The sequence below is a fragment of the Protopterus annectens genome, chromosome 10.part0 (assembly GCF_019279795.1).
Source record: "Protopterus annectens isolate FY-2018-M chromosome 10.part0, PAN1.0, whole genome shotgun sequence".
NCBI lineage: Eukaryota > Metazoa > Chordata > Ceratodontiformes > Protopteridae > Protopterus > Protopterus annectens.
In genome coordinates this window covers 1,031,373,844-1,031,395,141 of record NC_056744.1, presented here as the reverse complement: position 1 = coordinate 1,031,395,141, position 21,298 = coordinate 1,031,373,844, and positions in this window count along the sequence as shown.

Genomic DNA, 21,298 nt, shown 5'->3' with positions numbered 1-21,298 from the left:
CACAGAACGGGGAGTCTCTGGGACACAAATCTGTCCCACCAACAAGTCCTATTGATGTCACAGACCAGGTTGAGGTCACATGTGCAGGTTACTCGAATGGAGCTTGACTTGCGGATATGTAGCAGTCCCATCAAGGCGGGGTCTGACATTGCTTTGTATGACAGACAGAGGTCACCTCTGAGAAGTCTGTAGGAGACTGAGTAGAAAGACAGGGCCTTTAGCCTATCTATGTAGGGTAGATGTTTGAGGCCATGGATTCTCCTGGTGAGGAACCTCTTTGGTCTCTCCAGCTGATGCATGTGCTTTGTGAGGTACATGCTGAAAGGGGCATTGTACTCAATAATGGGTATTAGAAGAGAAGAATACAGGGATGTTATGACCAACTTAGTCCTGGATGAAATACCCTTACTAATGAGGTGGGCCATGTAGAATGCTTTCCATATAACAGAGTCAATATGGTAGTCAAAAGTCAGTTTGCTATCAACCTGGGTGCCCATGTCACTGACTGCATTGTTAGGACTTTCTTGTTAATATGATAATTTGTGGGGATGTCACTCTCTCCCAAGGCGATGATGATGCATTTTTTAGCATTCAGTTTGAGGCCATATTTCTGGCAGAAGTCATTTGTTTGGGTGAGACCCTCTTGGAGGATGTCCACATCACTAGAGAATTGATGACAGTGCCCCAGCTTGCAGTCATGTGCAAACGTGGTCAGCCATAGTCCACTGATTTTAGTCTGCACTTCAGAAAAGTAAATCCCAAACAACAAAGGCCCCAAGACCAATCCCTGGGGTACACTGCTCATTGTGGGTCAACTGCTTGAGGTGGCTTCCCCTATTTTGACTAGGTGGGTTCTAATAGTAAGCCAATTTGCTACCCATCTAGTAACATGTAGATTGACACCTAGCTGTGAGTGTTTTATCTATTATACCCGAGTGGGGAATAGTACTGAAGGCTTTGGCCAGGTCAAGGTAGGTGGTCTGCACCATCTTCCCCTCGTCCATGGCTTTGGTGACTGTCTTAAAGAGGTTGACCAAATTTAACAGGCATAACCTCCCCTTGCAGAAACCAAACTGTGTGGGATAGAGTGTTTTGAGGTCGCCAATGTCCTTGTTAATGAGGTCCATGGTAATCCGCTCCATAGCCTTGCAGATCCTGCTAGTTAGGCTGATGGGTTTATAATTTCCTGTATCGGTGGATGCTCCACCTTTGTGCAAAGGGATAACAGTGGCTATCCTCCACTCAGCTGGGATGAAGCTAGTATTCAGGCCTTGGTTGAATAGGGTGCCTTATGGTGCTGCAAGTTCCTGCCTGAGTTCATGTAGGATGCAGCCTGGGATGTTATCGGGTTCCATGGAGGCTTTATTTTTTGCCTTTGAGAGAGCAGTGATGGCTTGCTCCCTAAAGACAAGGGGAGAGGGTCAGGTGCTAGGGATGTCGTGATTTACTGATGGGGGGGGGGGGGACAGAAGGCTGAAGTTTTCACTGAACCTGTCTGCCAGCAGGTTGGCTATATCTATGGCACTTGTGTATGTGGTGTCCTTGACCACCAGTTCTGAGCAGATCTGAGTGCTTCTTTTGAGATTGCGGGCATATGTGAAGAAGGCCTTATGACTGCCTTTAGTAGATGTGGCCAGTGTGGACTCGAAGTTTGCTTTGGAGGATTTCACTAGTGCTCTTATTTGCTTGTTCTGGCCAAGAAGCAATTGCTTCCATTTAGGCACCTACTCCTTCTTGGTCCTGGACAGCAATTTTTTCCTTTTATTATAGAGTTTATTTACTGCAGATATCCACCAGACAGGTTTACTCTTGAGGAGGATGAATTTGTCCTGTCGGGTATTCCTGATTCCATGCAGCTATATAAATGCTCGTATAGTACTTTGGTGCAGGTTTGAACATATGTGCCAGTTCCTATGGAGGAGGGAATGGGGCTGTGAAACTATTTATACCTTCCCTCAGAAAGTTGTAATCAGCTTTAGAGAATTTTTTTTGTTTGACCCTAGCTATTGAGGGAGGCCAGGGGAGATGGTGACTTCAAAAGTGACTGCTTTGTGGTCGGATCTTACCAGGGATGATGACACTGTAGGGATGCTGCAGTGGTTAGTCATATTGGTTAATACCAAATCCAAGATGTTTTCAACTCTTGTAGGTATGTCAGCCAACTGGTGTAAGGCATTTGCATTGACAAAATCAAGGAATCTCTGGGCATGTGTGTTTTGGCATGAGTATTTCTTCCAGTCTATGGTCGGATAGTTAAAGTCACCCAGGATCAAGGTAAAGGGTTGAATCTTAACATATTTGAAGAGGTTCAGATAGGTTGAGTGGGCATCTTGAGTCAAAGTAGGGGGCCTGTATCTAGCTATGATTTAAATAGACATTCTGTCAATGGTTAACTGTACCTGGAGTGTCTCCTGTGCATCATACTGTTTGACCAGTGTAGAGATGTGTATGTCTTATATATATATATATATATATATATATATATATATATATATATATATATATATATATATATATATATATATATATTGCAACTCCACCTCCTTTTGCTTTGCTACCCATGGTTTGGGGTCTGAATGTATGATAGGATGAATAACCTGGTATGGCTGGGGTGCTCTCCACAGCTTTGAACCTGGTTTCTGTGACTGGACAAATGTCTGCATCTTCCAGGGTTAAGAATGCTTCCAATGAGTGCAGTTTCATGTTTATTCTCCTAACATTTAGCAGCACGACCTTTAATTTGTGTTTTGATTAAATTTTCATGTTGGTAGTTTTAACATCATGGCATTGCCTAAAAAGGCAGTATGGGTGAGGAAAGAGCCTTTGCCAGGAACCTGAAGACCAACGGAGAACGGAGATAGATGCAGGCCATTTCTGTGAAAGCATCGCGATTTGTCTATCATGTCTTTCCAGGCTGTCAGGTACTGGATGCCCTTGGAATGACACCAGAAACTAAGCCAATTGTTAAAGTCAATCATTTTCTGTTTGTATTGAGGCATCATTCTTGGTAATGGTAGAATGCTGCTTAAGGTTAGGAACAAAACTGCCTGGGATACATATTCAGTGAGCTCGATCATGTCTCCCTTTATATAGTCCAGGGACGTACATCTCAAGTCATTCACACCAACATGGACTATGATAGAGTCATAACAGTACCTGTTGTTGAGATACTTGAGTGCATGGGTGATATAGTGGATTCTGGCACCTGACAAACAACTAACCATGCCTTTTTTCTTATCCAGCGTGGTGAGGGGCACATCTGTGTGTCTCACAATGGAGTGTCCTATGACTAATATGTTGGGTTTATGTTTAGGTTTTGTTGCTGTGAGATACAGGTTTGTGGACTATGTGTGGTTTATGGTGTGGTGGGTAGTGGAGTTCATGTGTCTTTTTGCACCGGAGGTCTCTTTTGTTTGTGTATGTTTTTGCTGAGGACCTCCACATATGTGGGTGGTGTTTGAGGTGTGGTGTTTGTGTTGACAACCTTCTCAGTACCAGATATACTGGCTTGCAAGGGAGAGAGCATTGACTCTGGGTTCTTAATGTAACTGCATCCCACAAATTGAGTTTCTAGGTGGTAGTAGTAGAGGGTTGTCTGTGTATATGAGGCAGTTGCTACATTGTCTCAGGATGCCCATATCAACCAGACTGGCAGGAGAAAGCATAGGAAATTGTCCATCCATATTTGTCAGAAACTGAGGGAGAGAGGCCAGAGAGAGCTAAGAGGGTAAAGGGTGGAAGATCTAAGAGTAGTACTATTAGGTGATCACACAAGTGCTACTAAGGGAAAAATTATAGCGAGAATACCTCCCAAAGGGTTGAAAACAGTGCAGCTGCAGCTCTGGAGGAAGCAAACCTGTAACCAACTATGCTACTCAGTTTAAAGGTTAATAACATAGTAAAACTCACAAAAAAGCACAGATTAACCACTTACAGACAAAAACAGAACTCACAGTATGAAACAATACAATTAAATAGTAACAAAATGCAGTAAAATGCAATTAAACAGTAATGAATTGCAGTAAATAGCAATGAAATACAGTTAAACAGTAATGAAATGCAGTTAATCCATAAGTTGCTTTAAAACAGTGCAAATGTGATAAATTAGCTCACAATCACAACAGTAAAAATCAGGTCAAATAAAGTATAAGGCTACCAACAAGCAGTAACAAATGTGGCAAACTAAATGCAGTTGTACACCTAAGCACAAGTAAAATGAAGTAGGAAGAGGCAATTTTTTTATGTAGAAAGTGAGGAGACAGAAGATAATTCAAGGTTAAAAAGCTAAACAGGTAGGCCTTCACAACTGATCTCACTGTAAATTTATAGTAGAGGCTTCTCTTGTCTAACTCTTTCATCCTTCCCTCTTTCAAATGGTTTACTCTCTCCACAAACATACCTTTTAACCATATAAGTCTTGCAGTGCTTTTCTTGTCTGAGTTCATGAATCCCTTACTTGGGAAAAGTACTGCTATTGCTTACAGAAATCAATTTTCTCCTGTTCGCCACACTTTCTAAAATCTATTGAAATGCTCATCCCAGATTAAAAATCCTATTAGATGCCTGATACCACCTGAGCAACAGATACATGGATAGACCCTACTTTCATAATCTTTCTCCTTTTCACTCAGGCTCTATCCAAAATTCTTCCTTTCCCCACAGTTCACATTCATTCTTCCAGCTGTCTCTCTACTTCATCATAGCATCATTACCATCGGTAGCTTCTGTTTTCCACAGATTGTTGGATATCAGGTCTGTCAGTCCTATCTGCTTCTTCATAATAATTGTTCTGATTGATTATTTATCAGTCTGTTTACTTGCTTACTTAACTGAAAAATTCCATTTTACCTTTTTCCTGAACATACATCTTTTTTCCCCCGTATAACTTATCTCTTGATTCAACATCATAATCTTCCCTTAAATTCAGAAAACTGCTACCCCACTGAAGAACGGCCAGAATCATTCCACTACCAAAAACTTTGAATCCCATAACCACTAATGATTTCATGCCTATCTCCACACAATAATCAAACTGTCTAACACTTACAGAAATGTAGAATCCTCTTGGAACAATAGCATGCTTTTTGGGGGACAGAAGTACAATGGCTTCACTCTATAACTTAGATGACATCCAGCAAAATAAAGACATAACAGGGGCCTTTTTTATTGGTATAACCAAAGCATTTGACACAGTCAGTCATGCATTACTCTTAAATTCCTACTTGATGTCAGCATTAGCCCACAAGCATGGATGTGGTTCAGATACTTCATCTCCATGAGATCCTTTAAGGTACAGATTGGAGCTACTTTATCAGAGACAGCACCTCCACCAAGTACGTGTCATCTAATATACCAGTGATATGACCACTACAGTGCTGGCCCATCCCCTACACTATGAAATAAATAGCTGGAACAAGACTTAACAGACCCCTGTAAATTTTTACCCTAAACAAGCTCACCCTCGATGAAAAAAGTCCAAAGCACTATACTTCAACATGTCAGGATATTAAATGCTCTGACCCATTCCTATTAGTTTTTAGAGGCAATACCTACAGCTATGAAAGTGCATTCCAAGCAAGGTGTTCAGCAATTAAAAAAAAAAAAAAACAGATACAGAATTAATCTAGATGACTGAAGAACTGTAGTTTAATTCATGAAGCAACAGAAAACCTCTAAGCTAAAATTATTTTATTTTCAATTTATGGATAAGCCAAATGACTTACTGCAAGACAATCTCAGTATATGGAATGCCAGGCTAGACATGACATTCTAGGTCTGAGCACCTCTGTGGATTATAAAGAATGACTGCTATTGATGAAGTTTTCCTGCTCTGAAGTACATTATGCTTGGAATATGACTGTCAAGCCTCACAGGCTGGGCCTCTTAAAGGATACAGACTGCTGGCACAATGACCAGACTTGGGCTCACTACCTGAATTTGCTTTGGGACTGCCCTGAGGTACATCTGCTTCGAGATGTCATCACTGATTATATATTCTGGGCCTTGTGTGTACTTTTCCATATCATTTTGATATCAAGGTGTGACTTTTAGATATTGGTAGTAAACAGTGAATTTAACTGGTCAGTTGATGGCAATGATTAGAACAGTAGCAGATGTGCTGTTGTCAACTTTGTATTCTAATTGGAAAAGTTATGTGATTTTAGATTTCCCTTTACATTCCAACATAAGCTTAGTACATGGTTTACTAAGAAAATGGATATGATGAAATGACAGGAAAATTGGATTATTTTAAATTATAAAATGCAGAAAGTACAATAAGTTCAGATGTTCAATGAATACATTAGAAGAATTTTTTATTTATATTAATTTGTCTACCTACACCTACACTACACCTACGCACGGTACATGGCAACCTGAAAACTATTCAGTTACTTGTAAAACTCCACATAATCACAAAACTATGATGCTGTTATGTAAAGGACATGCTTATACTGACTATGCTTTCTCATATATGTATATTCGTATTCAGTTGTGACCCTCAGTTCAACTCTTTCCTATGTTTTTGTACTTTTTTCCTTTTTCAGCCATATTTGACTTCACTGATGTATGTTCTATGAAATTTGTAATTATCTCTATGCAGGTTCCATTTTTGTCTCTGTTGTTTATATTATTACTGTTTTTGTAATTTCATTAATCTGTATGCTGGAGCTTTCTCCTCAGGTCTCCACTGAAAAGGGGCCATATAGGCTCAATTGGACTATCCCGGTTAACAAATGTCAAATAAATAAATATTATATGCATATTTTCTTATTTCCTATTGTTATTCTCTGTTCTGTGTTCTTGGTACATTGTCATACCATTTCTCTATTTCATCTTCAGAAATCTATAGCATGTTCATGTTAATAATGTTTTTCACAATAAATTAATTTTAAAAATAAAAAAGACTGAAGAAGTGCTATTCAGGAATCAACAAAAGCTTACTAAAACTCCTACTCACTGGCAATTTCACACAATAATGGTTAAAAAAGTTCAGTCATACAATTACCTATGAATATGGCTAGACCCTGATTTTTCAAATCCATATTTAAATTAATAAATCAAACGTGAATACATTACTCTTCTGTGCTTGGAAAATATCACACTTCCTGCTCCTCACTGACAGAAGCATGATTGGAAAGGGAGACGTGCTTCCCCAACTGGAATATGGGTTCCCAATTATTACATCATCCTTAAAGAAAAGAATCATTTCCACACTACAAACTACTTCAAATAACATCAGGAGATTCATAAATCTCTCAACAAGAAAATAGCACTACTGCACCACTCTGTAATAAAAAAAAATGGCTGTCCATCCAAACAGAATTACATTCCTGCTTGGAAGCCTGAGTTCCAGGATTATCATCCTCAATATCTTTCCATACTTAGCAAGCAGACTGAAAGAACCAACCCACCATATGATTTAAGTGGCTAACCAAGCCTCTGGATACAACTTAGCTAACTTAAGCTTTACAAACTATCCTTCTCTGCTCTTGCACCAAAAAATCTCTCATACATTACCCAGCTAGATTTCTTGTAACCACAGAACTGTTTTTGCACTTCTGCAAACATTCCCTTCTCACATGCTCCAAGAAGATGATCATAAAATTGGATCAGGTCTGACGTTCAACTCCTACAGGTTGTAAATCTCTGCAGGATGCTGCCAAAACAATGAGCCAGTTCCTCATGATTATCTCAATGACTTTCATTAGGAGTGCTGTTAGGCTAACAGGTCTGTTGTTGCATGGATTGTTCTTACACCCCCATTACCAGCATGTGCAGTGGTACTACAACTGCTATCTTCCAATCATAAGGCACTTCTACAGAGGCCAATGATCTATTGAAAACCTCAGTCAGGTAAAAAAGATAACAGATTATCTGGATTCCTGAGGACACTTGTTGGTAGCCAGTGTGTTCCCTGTGCTTTATCATGTCTCTAGGAAAGTACTTCACAATAAGCCTTCTTCCTCCTTCTCCATCCCTATCTTGGTGCTTGTCCATGGCTCTCTCCAATCTGGCCTATCTCATTCCCAGCATAGTATCCTACCTTTGCTTTCCTTTGTAAAGACTAAGGCGAAATATTCATTCAGTACTTCTACTTCTTCATGGTCTTCCATGAGAGCCTTCCCAGCTGTTCTCAGCCTGGCCAAGTCTGCCCTTTCTTGCCTTCTCTGTTCCTTCCTTCTGATATATACCTGAAGAAGCCTTTGTTTCTCTGTTGACCCCTTATGCCAATTCCTTTTCAATTTGTGTTTTTGCTGCCCTCACCTTCTTTGTTGCCATCTGCTTACCTTCTTTTATTGTGTCTACCTCACCTCTCTCTCTTCCCGTTGACCTCTTGGAGACATCGATATATGCCCTAATAAACAACCAAAATTTCTTGTAGTCACATTGATCTTCTTTTTTTTTCTATTTTTTTGCTTCTTTATCAGAGCTTTAACCATAGACCTGAGAACTGGGTTCCTGACCCATTCCCATACCTTTTTTTTCAATCTTTTAACTTATCTTTGACCGTGTTCCTCAGGAAATCATGATCCACTCCCCTAAACCCAGTTACAATTCTCTTTAACTTGTTTTTGCATCTCCTCCACATACTATAAACCACAAAGTGGCATCATCTTTGTTGGCTAATGATGCTTTCACCTGGGCACATCGGACCTCTATGCACAAGTTAGGACCACTTCTGCCATAACAGACTGTTAGGATAATATAAGTAATTTAATATATCTAGTCTATATCTAAGGTAACCACTTGATAGCCCAAGACTCATAACTATAAGCACTGAAATAGTGAGACTGAATGTGCAAAAATGCAGACTTCTATTATGTCAAGTCTGAGATTGCTGTGTCATGGGGTTTTCCATTTTCTCCAAAGTACAGCCATCTTTGAGTTGGAATATATATGTTTGGGGATGTGTGAGGCTTCCCCCACACATACCTCTCAACTGTTCAGATTTTTGCAGAATGCCCAGATTTTTGCTTCATATTTTTGGTCTGTTTTTCATAAAATTGTAATTTTCTGGCAAATTAGTGGCAAATCTTTAAAGATTTAAGTTAGAAAATAATGACAGATATTTGAGTTGTGGAATTCATATCATTCAGAAAATTCATGCTAATGCAAAACCTATTATTCTATCAACATTCTAAGCTTGTACGAGCAATATTTAAAAATTGCCCCTATTTTTGACCCTTTGTCCCACTTTTACTCATGGCTTTTTCCAGATTTCTTGATCTAAGAGGTTGAGAGGTATGCCCTCACATCATGAGGTATAGGGGACTTGCCCCTAGCAAGAGCAACCTTAAAAACGAGCAGCAATATTGCACATTCATTTTTTCTGCATTTTGCACTTTTTTATGCAATTTGGGTTTTTTGGTTCAGAGTCTAAGAATTCGTATAAGGAATCTATATTTCATTCTTTCTGGTTTGCATACTTACATGGTTGACTTTCTGTATTACTTTGTTAGTATTTTATTCCAGTTTATTTATGTTGTTTCTCTTTTCGCTCACTTGTTTTCTGTTTTTAATTTATTTAAAGTTTTTGATTATGCAGAAAAGCAGTACTTTACAACAGTATAAAATATAACATTTCAGGGTCTGGCATCCTGTGGCAGAAGGGTAGTTGCATTGTCTCACTCTCCTTCATCCATGTTTATGCCTGCAAGGGACCCCACTCATGTATTTTTCTTAAAATTTCCAAAATGTACAAGTGATGACTTATTCTTCACCTATAGCAATTACTCATCACTGCCTCACAAATATATGAATATACGCATGTTCGTTACATGTGTTCATTCATTTTTGTTCACTAAATGGTTTGGGTATTTGGAGACAAGGAGGCTGAGCATCCTTTTAGCATATAACACCATTTCATTTGTCACAGTGTACATTGTTTTTAATAGAGATCAAAGGGGCAGAAAGTGTTGTGTCACTATACATTAAATTGATTTTATGTGAGTTAAGTGCTATTACTAAGGGTAATGACAAATATAGACATAAGCACACAAAGTGGCAGCTCAAATGGATAGATTCAGAGCCAATGGACTAAAATCTCTAACCTTAAAATACAAAACTGGTCAGGACAAAGAAACCACAAATGTTTGTGATGAGGTTCATAGTTTCTTTTTGCAGGCCAGTTTTGTGTTTTAAACAGTATGGATATGCCACAGAGACAATCGTTTCAATCTCATGAACAAAGCCATCTTTTCTTTTTTTGTTATGAACTCAAAATGGAACCATCAGTATAAAGTGATACTAGTATTTTAGATTCCAAATATTATCTTAGCTTTGATATTAAAGTAAAAGCTGAAATATGTTGAATTGATTAATCATTTTTTATCTTAAACAATGTTACTGCATGCAGCTGTTTTCCATCAAAGAAAGTGTTGTTTCAAAAATGTACCTGATCCACTCCTGAATTCATGTATACATGATATTCTAAATCTATGCCGATCCTGTGAAACAAGCAACTTCTCTAAAAATATGGCTGCCATCTAGTATGTGTGTCCTACATCAGGTTTCCATTTCCTTCGATAATCACAACAGAGATGCAAGGAGATAGTTGTCCCCAGTATTAAGGTAGAGGGCTGACTTCACTACCTTGTTATTTCGTGAAGTCAGTCTCAGTCCTATACCTTAATGGTGGGGACAGCTATCGCCTGGCATCTCTGTTGTGGTTTTGATGATTGTTCTGCCTGTGACTCTGTTTTTGCGATACACAGGGTTTTCAGATGTGAGGTGGAATTACCAGCACCATTGGTGATCTTTGTCATTTCATGTCTTTGAATAAAAGATACAAAGGTTCTACAATCATGTATAAATGCACAAAGTTTAACTTAGTTTGCAAACATGTATACTAATACATCATATTTTTTTTCAGTTTTACAACTTTCATACTAATGCATCACATTTTTTTTCTTCAGTTTTACTTCTCCATTTGGCATGCAATATAATGTTTAGCATAACACAAATATTTTCATACAGTTCTCTATAAAAAGCAAGCCACGTTACACTATCATAACTCTAATATTTCCTACATAATCTGTTTTATTTTTTAGAATACAAAAGCCCCTGTATAAAGCACAAGCCAGACTCTTGTTTCCTCTCAGAGGGCACACTCTACATTTACATTCAAGGATAATTTCCTCAGAATCACTTGTGAGGAATAAATACACATAAAGCATGCTTTTTGCTTTCCTTGAAGCTATCATCTGAAAGGGAGATTTGGCAGGAAGACAACCCAGGTTGAGTATGTACATGATGGGCATTTAAATTACAGCCCACCCACAACAGCTATGTAGTCAAAATAACGATTATGAGGTAATCTATATGCAGCATACTCATGCTATCACTCACACTAGCAATGACCCTGCTCTGGGAATAACCCACAGCAGGCAGAGCAAAACTGAGGAGGAATGTTTTCCACTTCATTGAAGAAATTCAGGTTAAGAAACTGAATATCACATGACTACATTTTGGGTGCAAACAGGCTGATGTACTTGCATAAATATCACTGAAGAATAAATATACATATTCATACATACATGAATACAGTCACACATGTGCCTGCACACACACACACACACACACACACACGTATATATATATATATATATATATATATATATATATATATATAAATGTGTGTGTGTGTGTGTGTGTGTGTGTCTACTTTGTTTCATTGAATTTACACTTACCCAAACATCAAAAACTTGACACAATTCCACCAAAAAGTTAATAAACCGAAGCAATGAATCACTGATATTTTTTACAGGGAAATTAACCACTTGGCCACCAGGACACACACAAAAAAAGGAAGCAAATTAAACCGATGCAAGTGGGGGGCATTACCCCCCCCACACACACACACACACACACACACACACACACACATCCCCCTAACTAAATGTACCAACTCTGAGATCGCACTATACTAGGGGAAAGAGCAAAGTTTACCCTGGTGGCAGTTCTGAATGCCCATAACATTTTTTTTCTTTTTAAGTCTGTTATGGACAAATTCAGGCCAATAAAGCCAAACCCTGACTAGCTGTGGACAAGCATGCTTCCAGTGTTATTATGATTTTGTCAGCACAGCACCAGGGACCCAAATCTTTACCAGCAGATAAATAAAACAGGTAGGTTCATCAAGCTGCACCTTGCCCACCTCTGCAACTGACTGCCCTTGCAAATTAAGCAGGACTTGGATGATTGGATGGGTACTCACAAATTCACAAAAGGTTTGACTGGCCTTGCCCTGCCTGAAAGAGGGGCCATGGTCTAAGGGCGTGTGCACTCAAGGCGTATATGGTCACCAGACTCAGTTGCCTTAAATTTTGCATGATCCAATGGCACGATGTGGTGGAACAGGAGGACTCCAGGTTGAAACTAGTGCTTATTGATCATCCCATCAGTTTCTCTTCTCTCTAGCACAGCCCCCCTCAGATCTGGTGCATGGTGAATCACTCCAGATATCAGTATAACTAAGGCAGCACTCAAACATGCATTTAACAAAGACAAATACCTGCTAATTTATATAAGCAGACCCAAGGTCACAATATCTCACAGTTCTAACACAAACACGCTCTGTGAACCTTTTGCTTTTTCAAGTTAAAGTGTAATTATTTAAGGCCCATGCCTTTTCATTTCTTTAAGATCTCAGTATGTTACACTAGATCAGCATATACTAAGCCCAGAACATATAACTAAGTGTTAAGCAAACATATACAGAAATTACATATAATGAAATATTTCTTCAGAATACATTGCACAAGAAGCAGCTTTTCAATATTCAACCATATCTGCCTGGATACCATACACGTAAGCTTTTGCAAAAACAGCCTCAAATCAGTAAAATTGTTTATAAATGTCTAATTCAGTATCTCTACATCCATCTGCAGTGCTACAAACAATAATAATGAAGGCTGAGTCAGCAAATCTATGTTTCTCTGCAGCGTCTTTCCTAGACAACTGCAGTAAGTTCACATTAACAACTGAAGCTATTCTGTCCTACCTGGTCTAAAACTGATTTGCACTTAATATCTGTGAATTGGTTACATGCATTAAGTGAACAATTAAGTGAACAATTAGTGCTTTGTCTGTATGGTTAATATGAATTCTTGCAAAGTACTTTACATACTTTTGAGTAAATAGGTTAATAATTTACATACTTTTGTAAAACATTGTCTTCACCTAGTGAATATGTTCCTCATGTGAGTGTAGTTGAATGGAGAAAATAACCCAGTAAAAGAATCATGGAATTATTCTAATCTGAAATGAATAGCAACAAATGTTACTTCTTATGTGTTTTTAAATATAGAATGTATTATGTTACTTTTTGATTTTCTACACATTGTGGTCATAGTTGAAAAACAGATCTAGTTTACTTATTTTAAATAAAACAGAGAAAGTTGGTCATGTTATTGTGTAAATGAGCCTTTGTTTCATGTTCTATATAACTCCACTGTTTAGAAAGTACTGTAGCAGTCAAGGCTGAAATTATAAAAAAGCACCTGAAGTGAAAAAAATGAATGGCACTGTGATTCTGAACCTTCCTCTACTAGTAGTCACCTGTAACTACATCTGTGTAACTGATCTTGTGACAGAAGGAGAGCTATTTCAGTATCACTCATAAATAGAAGATTAGTTAAATAGTTGGTACTTCACTACAACTCTTGTACATTCCTTTTATTTGCTGTTATATAAGATATCATGATGAATCTTACATTATCAGCATTAGCTATCCAAACAGATAACGATGGGTGGCCAGCTGCTCTGCTGTGATTAGTCTTCTGGGATTCAGACTTATACGTTTCCTTTCTAGTCTGCATAAAGTAAAACATAGCTCTGACAGCTTGTTAAGACATCAGAAGCCTACAGCACCTGTGCCTTGACTGGCAAGTGCTTAGTGACTTGAACCGAAAGCATTGCACCACTTTTATTTATTTTTAGACAGATTGTAAATAAACAAAATGTTCTAAATCAGTGCTTGTATTTGTTATCCTAAATGCACATCACAGTTTAAATTTTATTAGACACATTCATTCAGTTTTCAGACTATTTTTAGTAATTGTTTAATTCCCCAGTTGTCTTTGAGTTATGCAGCAACTGCCCTGGATAATTGCCCACTGTACAATACATTGACAAACCATTTCCAGATGAAACTATGAGTTCTGCATAGTGTATTTCCTCAAGATGTAGAACAGCTGAGGCCCCATAAAATTACTGTAATGACTCAGAATTACAATGAGGCTGATATTAAAACAGTTCTTTCTGTATGTCTACTTAAAAGGAATATAAACTGTTAACTAGATTAATAAAGATTTATGGTGCCAACCTACATAAAGAAGCATTTTTATTTTTTGAGGATGTGTAGTGATTTCATCGTTTGCTTATTTTAATTAAATGAATCCTTAACAAAAGTTTATTAGCAAAAAATGTATCTTTGTTTTGCATTACTGTTTCATATGTACAGCTTCTTAATGAGGATAGTTTGTAATTGCCTCATACTGAAAATATAATATTTTCCAGTGTTCTTTAGTAGTCATACTATAGTTGTAAAACAGTTTGTACTTATGGCCTAACCATATAACAATAATAATATATTACAATATAATATATAGTATAATAACATTTTACTGATACATATAGATACACTGTAGCCAAGTGAAAAGAAAAAAATAATTTCTTAATAGTGAACGTAGTACACTATGTATTCTTTTGTTTACTTTCCTCTTTCAGATAAGGATTTAACTAAATTCTTGATCAGTGTGGTGTGTCCAGCTAGTTAATTCTGAAGCCAAAAAGTAAAACTAGAAGGAACAGTTTCCTCTCTAATACAGGAAATGTCTTGTTAGTTTAGGGAAGTGTCACTTACTTTGATAAATGAGAGAATGGACCGACAAACGATTTGCTCATTGTCAATCTGGAAATGGAAAAGGAAAACGCTACAAAAGACAAAGTCTAGACAAAAGCGTCCTGTCTCTCTGACTTCAAGGAAGAGTACCAAGAAAACGATGCTGTTGAATCCCATCTTTTGCAGGTTGTATTACTCACTAATTAGCCTACTAGTGTTAACAAAAAAGGAAATTCGGCAGACTAAACGCATTATACTCTAAAGGAAAACAATGTGCACTGGTCACTGGTTGTATCCCATAAGTCCTGATATTGATGGGACACCTTACTGAACCAAATACAAACAAATTTATCTAGCTCTTTTGTTAGACTAAAAATAGTGGTCTTTGTTTTTTTTTTTATTTTAGTGGTAGGTAATACAGAATGTTGTCATCATCTAGAATTATAAAAAAGTCTAGTACTAAGAGAAAAGGGTCAAGATTCCTAGATCCTTTCTACAATGTATAGTTAGAGTGGATAAGTAACAGAAACATACTGTGTTTGAAAAAGTTGATGAGTGGTTGGTAATGTGCATGTCACATACTTTTATATTAATACACTTAACTGTTCAAACTCAGGAATCTCATGATATCTTTGTATATGACCAGCCCATTTTAATACAGTGTCTTTGGCTGATCACCTACTGTCTCCAAGTTAATCTTTGGCATTATTAGAATATTTTTTAGGCATTCGTTATGCCAAAGTAGATACCGGTGGCTTCAAACAAAACTCTGACATGTCAGATTATCCCAGTTATCAAAAAGACTGCCCCTAATCAACTTCAGTCTCCTTTATTAAACAAGTAAAAAACTGAATCATCTAAAGATCTCCTTAACATCATTCAATGCAATATTTAACAGCATGAAACAAATAAGCTTTTTTTTGGGGGGGGGGTCTTTTTCCCAATACCTGATTATCAAGCATTTCTCATGTTTACTTCACTGAGCCATTTGATCTCCTCAGTGCGGGGTCTCTATGGCCCATTTTTCCCTCAAGGCTGAGAATTCTTTCTCTGGTGGTGTTGCTGTCATCCACAGTGGGTCAAGATTCTCTCACGTACATGTCGGTCTGTCACATGGTAATATTAATGGTTTGATCAGACAAGGGATGGGAGAGAAGACCCCCACTGGGATACAGGTTATATTATATGATGTTTTAGTATTACTGGTTAGATTAAGATTATCAACAGGATCTGCATTATAACACAGCTAACAATAGACTAAGAAGGTTTGCAGACAAGTTCATTCCAACACAGTGGAGATGTAAAAGTACTGGGAAAGATATTTATTTGTTTATGTGTGTTTTGCTGGTTAGGTTTTACATCTGCTAATGTCCATTTATAATAAACAACCACTGACAGGATCACAATAAGAAGAACATTATGAGAACAAAGCATGCACGCTGCACAGACACAAACAAAAAGCAAGGTAAGTTGTATTCAAGTATCAGTTCTATCAACATAATCAACCCCTTTTTCCACATTTTTCTAAATGAGATCAAGGTGTCGTGTCAACTGTCGCTATCTCTCTCAATTCAGTGCCACACTCCTGCCTTCTTGTCATAGATCTTCTGTCAAAGAATCCATCAACCTCTTTGCTGGATGCCCTCATTTCCTCTTACTTTCTTCCTGTCTGTACCAAATCTTCTTCATCAGATTGTTTTTTGCTTTTCTGCACATGTGCCCAAACCATCTGTTCTCTTTGATCCTTTCTGCAAGTGGAGCTACTTTGGCTTCTGCTCTTCTGTCTTCATTTCTTCGTCTGTCCCACAGTGGGCATCCTACCACCCATTTCAGGCACTTCATTTCCATCATCTCTAACTTTCTCATCTGCTCTGCCTTTACTGCCCAGGTTTCTATACCTTATAGTAGTACTGGTTGCACCACTGTTTTGTATACCTTACTTTTCAGCTTCGTTGGCATTCTTCTGTCATACAAAACACCTGACTCTCTATTCCAGTTGGCTGCAGCCCCTTTGATTCTAGCTTTGACCTCTTCATTCAGACGTTCCTTCTCATCAACCATCCCTCCCAGATACTTGAAGCTATTAACCTGTTCCACTATTTCCCTTCTGCCTCAATTCTCAGCTTCTTCTGATTTCCCAATGTGCTACCATTACCACTGTCTTATTGTACTTAATTTCATCCTATGTGCCTTCACTTTTGCATTCCATTCTCCTGTCCTCTGAAATTCTTGCTCAGAGTCTGCCTGTGAAGCCACATCATCTGCATACAACAACTTAATTGATCTGTTCCCTCTGACCTGTTTGCTAATGTAGTCCATCACCAATATGAACAGCAGTGGGCTCAGAGCTGAACCCTGGTGCACACCCACTCCCACAGGGAACCCCTCTGTGAGACTGAACACTGTTCGTACTTGAGTCATTGGGCCCTTGTACATAGTCTGCACTAATTCTACCAATGTTTCTGAGACATCAGACCACCACAGAACTGCCCAAATCAGCTTTCTTGGGACCTTGTGCTATCCTTTCTTCAAAACTAGGAATGCCAGTTGGACTCTTTCATCCTTTCATGCTTCTTCTCAACTGTCTGTCTCACTGCAAACATCAGTTCACTTGTGCTGCATCCTGATCATCATGCAAACTCTTCATCTTCCATCTTACTTTCTACTACTCTGTATATCTGTTTACCAATCGCCCAGTAAAGAACTTTCATACAAAAATCAGTTCTATATGCTGTTAAAATACACATTACAGACAAAACACTAATCACTAACAAATGTATTACATAAAAACTAGTTTGACAGGACACTAGCATGATCAACACTCATAACCAGTACTGACATTCATTGAAGTAACCACAATGAGATGAAACAAATGTCAGCTCTGCAGGAGGGTCTAACCTCAACCCATTGAGATATCCCGGCGGTCTAAAAAGTAAATAAAACTTAGTAGGAAATAAGAAAAAGATATGCAGGATAAAATAAGAATTTGGTGAAGAAGTTGACATCTGGATAGCTGAAAATGACAGAAAACATCCCTGCATTATTCAGATGTAATACATGTAGGGAAAATGAGTACAAGTGGGAAAGAAAGGCGAGAAATGGAACTCAATAAAAATAAAAGCCTGGCATTGTATAAAAGATGTGAAAACTGGAAGATTGCAGAAAAATAGAGCAGAGAAAACGGAACATGGAGGAGACTGCAAGATTTACCTTGGAGTTATGTTTCATTAAATTACTTCCCAGCATTTTGCCTAAGATCAAGTATAATACCATTTGAAAAAGTTCCTGTCTTGTGGCAATACCATGGTCCATATAAGTTAGACACATAATTTCACAAATTAATACTCTACAATATATATATATATACATATATATATATATATATATATATATATATATGACTATTTCCAGGTATGGCCGTTATCAGAGACCCAGCTGTTGCCAGGTGCTGCTGGCTGTCATGGCAATACTCCACCATGATTCCCCATTCTGTCATTGTTACTATCATGCTATGTGATGCTGTGGTTTGCCATCTCAGATATTTTGGTGCATTGTCCCTGCCCACTTCCTTCTTCAGGTGCCTTACAGTGTGATGAATTGTCCTGCAGTGGTACAACCATAGTCCCATTAAAAGACTTTTCAATGATTGAACAGTACTGCCCCCAGTTTCACTTTGGATAATAATATAACCTTAGCTTTTCCTGCATCCCTTAATAGTAGTACCATTGGACATGGCGTATGCAGTGACTGTTGCTTTGGTGTCCATAGCTGCATTTATGACAGATCTGCAAAATGATTACAATTTTAACATTTGTTATATATTCTTCTTCATCTTTGTCTTGCCTATTAATTGTTGTTCAAAACACTTAATCAAGGATTGACATGATTTTCTTGATTAATTTACCTTTCTTCAGCCCTACTGTTACTTCAAGTCCTAATTTCTACACAGCATTCTCCATAATAAACCTAATGTCTGCTAGATATAGCCTGTATTCACAATTCCATTACTCTATTAATTCAGTGATTTAACAATTGTATTGTATTAACAGATATTGTTATTCTTTGACAGAAGTTATTTTCCTTCATCTCAACTACAAATGAATGTTAACTAGTTGGAAAAATTATGCACCTAAAGGAAATAAATGAAAATAGTACATATAAATAAAGAGGTAATAGTCTGATCAGTATACTGCAGTCCCAAATAACTGACTGCATGAAAATGTAATGTTAGTTTGGTTAAAAGACAAGATTAGAGGACAATCAGTTGCATGTTTTAAGATTTGGTGTTTTTATCATGAAATAACACACATTTTGTTGTACTGACAAGCACTCCAGTGTCAGATGTCCTAATCTCTAGCTTAACAAAACCAATGTTATTTACCCTGTACATGTACACATATCACTGACAAAGAGCTCGCTTAAGAACTGAAAGGTCTACCTCCCACCACCTAAAAACTTGTTTCCTATTCTGGCAATAAAAAGAAAGAAGTTACATTTTATTATTTGCCTACAACAAGGCCCGCATTCCATTGACAAATCTTCCCTTCTTTATTTTTAAGTTAAAGCTGTCTAGTGATAAAAAAAACAAGTGGTACCAAACCCTTGCCATAAACAGGAATCACATATTACATCAGTAAAAATGTAATTCATATTTAGAAAGCTAGGTATTTGCTTGTAAGTAACCTTTTCCAAGTTTCTTGGAAGTGGGATCAGTCGGATTATAGGAGTATAGGAGTATAGTATATTACTTTTTTGTTGATGTTCTTAGTCTATGAAGGGTAGAACTATTTTATATATATATCTGACATCTTACCTACTCTCTGAAAATATATATTTTTTATGAATGATGGTAGCAGTATCATGGTCTGAGCTCCTATCTGATCAAAGTTTGGAAAGCTATGATCAGCTTCTCGGAAATATATTGCCTTTATTTTTCTGTGAAGCTGTCTCACCAAAAAACAAGTAAAAGCATCAGTTTGAAATATCTTAAAGCTGTCTGTTTTTTGCACATTTGACATTCCCAATGCCCACAGTTCACTTAGGAGAAGTCTTCTGGAAATGCACTCTTGAAAGTAATAGCACCCACTGTGCATTTTGTGAAATCTTGTGAAGATACAATGTCATGCAGAAGATCAGACTGTAAGTGTAGGCTTGGAGTGAAATTGGAAATACTGGTTATACATGGAACTTTATTAAGTAAACACTGGAATCCTTGGAACAGATATTGCTTTGTTATGTGTAGGCTGATGCTGATGCATAGCCATTATAATTGCTAATATTGTTATTTTATTTCTCTACCACTACCAGTCTTGGCACATAGTACTGCGGTGGTGGTGCTGCGGTAGCATTGTCGCCTCACAGTACGACGTTGTCCTGTTCGATTCTCAGCTAGAGCATCTTCTGTGTGGCGACATGTGTGAATGGGCATACCTTCATTGAAGGTTGTGCGTCAGGGCCGGCAACTCGGCATGTAAAAATCTACTGCCAATCATTAGCGGACCGGAGTTCTGCTATGGCGACCCCTAACTGGGAACAAGCCGAAAGACACAACAACCAGTCTTGGCACATATTTTAACTGTTGTCAATAATCCTAACAAAGCATAAACTATTGGTACTAATCTCAGAACTTATATTAATACTATCAATATTCTGTTACAATCTAATTTACTAAATAAATGTTATAATGGAGCTACAAGCTCAGCTTACCTCTTACCTGACCAGTTTGTTGGAATTAGACATACGGAAGCAGTGTAGAAACTACCTCCTTTTCACTGACAACATCCCACTGCTGCAATCTTCCCAGTCAATGTGTGAGAGATACAGTCATGTACATGGACTATTGGCTTACCTCTTTGTAATTCTTTGGCATGCTACCCTAAAGAAAATGGCATGAGACAGAGTTGAGCTTATTACCATTGTCTCAGAGAAAGGTAAGCAATGGGTGCTGAGCAGTGTTCATGAATTTCCAAAAATGATATCAAAGTTAATAAAATTCACCCCGGGGATCAGTTCTGTGGCTCTGCTCGACAGTGGCACAGGAAAATAATTTTCTTGGGTGGTGAAAGCCAGGGTACCTTTGGCTAGGCTTATATAGGCCCTAAGGCCAATAGCCTAGTACCTACCTATGAAGCTATAAATAAATAATTAGTTGTAATAGCTAGCATGTTGACTGGCGTCATTCTAGAGGAGTACTTGTCTGACACCAGCACACCTTCATGCTTTGCTAAGAGCAGCCTGCATCTCTTCTTACATTTATTTATTTATCTTTTGTTATCCAGGTTACTCCCATTAGACTAGTAGCCCCGAGGTAATATTTGTACTACTAGGGGAAATTTGGTCAAGGCATCAGAGAACTTTTCTTACTCTTGTTGATAGGTGCTGTAAGAAATGACATCAATATCTTTATTTTTTTAATTACCTAGAGCTGAACTAGAAATGTATCAAATATTGCAC